Genomic DNA, 2962 nt, shown 5'->3' on the forward strand with positions numbered 1-2962 from the left:
ATTACAGATGTTTTGGTTAATAAACAACAGGAACAGGGAAACCTGGAGGAAAACGAGGTATGTGTGAACAGTCACACTCCAAACATGACCATCCTTCATGAACATAATATGAACACATTCATCTTTACATGTCTTTTCTCTCTCTTTTTCTTCTTTCTTAAGAATGTTTATCACCTGTACTGTACAGTTCCTGAAAACTAGTTGATTCAGATGCAGCAGCCTGCAGTTTGGTGAAGATGCACCTATGTGTCTCATATCTGTGTTCATTATGTACAGCCACTGTAAATAAAGTATCAGTACTCGCAGACAAGTGGGTGTATCTTTTTTTATCGTTTAATGTTTGGTGTGGAATATACCGTGACCCGCTAGTCCATTACCACCTTAAGAAAAGCTAACTGAGCGTTCAATAAAGGCTACACTTTCAGCAAATCATAAATCTTTTGAAATATATTTTCTCCTTACTGTATTACTCCAGATATATGATTGGGCTATCAGTTCATTATCAGTATCAGTGGTTGCATGAAGAACCGTTAATGAAACCTAGTCATTGCACAGAATGGTTAATCGGTTAGTCATATGGGACATGTATAGATTTATAAAGACACTGATGTAGATCAGTGTGTAGATATAGTTGCTATAGATTTTGTGTCTAGTTTCTGTATTAGTTTTACATTCTAAGCTATGTATCTTTGGTGGTAACCACTGTGTTTGAAGTGTGTTTGTGTACGTGATTGTGTGTGTGTGTGTGCACGTTTGTGTATGTGTGGATGTGTGTGTGTGAGAAAAAGAGAAAGTGAGAGAGAGAGAGAGAGAGAGAGAGAGAGAGACACACAGAGTGGTCGGTCTTGATAAATCCTTGTGGGGACATGTATTTTAAAATGTGTCATCTGTATCCTATGTTACTGTAATTATTACAGTAACAAGAACGATTTGAAACATGTACCTTGCATTGTTTACTATCAAATGATCTGACTGTACTAAGTATTAAGCTGAAAGATGATCCTGACTTTTGCATTCAACTAAAGAGTAAGATCATATGTTTACAATGAGAACTACTCTTTGACAAGGAAAGCTTAAAAAAAATCTTATTTAATTCAAATCAAGTTACAAATCTGGCTGCAAATAGTATAATGAACTTTTTTTCAGACAAAGTCTGTGTGTGTATGGTTATTATGTGTTTGTAGAGAGCCACTGTATCGCAACACAGATTCCTTCTTTAACCTCGTGCTGTGATATGTGGCGTTCTGTAAATCTGTCTCATTTTCACACACCGCAGAAGCCAGAAGTCAAACTAAATGAGACAGCCTCACACTTCAGGTGGCACTCTTTTTTTATGCATAGCAAGATAGCAAAAGGCCCAAAGGACCGAAAAGGCCACAAAAAAATAATANGTCTGTCTCATTTTCACACACCGCAGAAGCCAGAAGTCAAACTAAATGAGACAGCCTCACACTTCAGGTGGCACTCTTTTTTATGCATAGCAAGATAGCAAAAGGCCCAAAGGACCGAAAAGGCCACAAAAAAATAATATATGAAATAAAATAAAATAAACGTAATCAACTGTATTTATTGCCAAAATAAATTACTTGAATTTGAATCAGTATTCATCTTTGTCCCGTCTTTTTAAATATTTGACTTCCTCCACCAAAAGGGAGATGATAATGATATTAGAGAATCAAGAAGTAAATCATGTTGAATTCTTGTTTAGTTTTGTTGATGTTGCCAAACTTTATGCTTGTATTACATGTATGAAAGTTTATGGTACCATTAAATCTACTACTAGTACTAGTACTAGTTGAGGAGTCTGATGCCCATTTCCCGTAAGGGGGCAAAGGCGCCCTCCACTACTTTTGTAAAGACTCTCGGAGACGGGGAAATTAATTTCAGTTTTTTTTTTTAAATACAGCACAATTACATTTAAAATATTGTACTGATGGAGAAAAGAACCGTTTCATAATTGAGAAAAAATTTAATATATTCAACTAAGTATTACTGCTATGAAGTTCACTTCCAAAATATAAATATTTCCTGATAATTTGACCCCCATGTAATACAAGGTATTGGCGTCTCAGTAAATTAAAGTTTTAGCGGAAGACATTCCATAATTTTTCTAAATATAGAGGACTTCAGTGGAAGTCAACTGGAATGTTTCATTGCATCTATAAAGGCATCTCCGTCACTGACTAGCCTATTTTAACCCAATCAGATTCAAAATGGTCAAAACACAATCTACATGCATGATCTATATATGATCTATTGTCTCTGAACCTTCCATCTCTGATGGGGATTGACGTTTAACAGGGATTAACAGGGATTCCCCGTCTTTGGAGGGAAAGCGTTGTAACCTAATTGACGAGATACCTGGTCATTGGTGGGGAAAGACTTAACAGTCTGGATTTGCCCTGGCTAACATTTACAGAAAACTACTGCTTCTGCCTTCCTCCTTGGGTTTTGCTTGCTGTTGTTCCAGCCCTGCTTGTATTACTTTGAATAAAAAGCTGAACACGTGGATCTCCTCGCCTAGGACCCGTTTGGTACAGAAGACTTCACCCAACTACGATCCAGAGCTTTTCAAAGAGACCAGGTATGCACCCAGCCGAACGGCAAGGAAGTTTATCCAATGAGGATTATTGTGAACTTTCTTTTTGGGTAACCTTTTATGAAATTGCATTAAAAGTCACATTTCGTTTTGAGTTGAAAGAACCGCTAAAGTCTTGTGATAACACATGCCTGCATAATGGGTGCCGTTAACGTTATTTGTACGGCCGCTGACCGCAATTTTTATCGTGTATGTGTGAACAGTTACACACCAAAAGCACATTTGGTCTCGAGGTCAGGATGCATGTGTGAGAATAACCTGCTTCTACTCTGTGATGAAGGGACAGCTTTCTCTGATCCGGTGACAGGAACAGTCCAGAGTAGGTTTTGTTGATGGATTCAACATCGACCTCTACTGGTAATC

The sequence above is a fragment of the Puntigrus tetrazona genome, chromosome 11, assembly GCF_018831695.1.
Source record: "Puntigrus tetrazona isolate hp1 chromosome 11, ASM1883169v1, whole genome shotgun sequence".
NCBI lineage: Eukaryota > Metazoa > Chordata > Actinopteri > Cypriniformes > Cyprinidae > Puntigrus > Puntigrus tetrazona.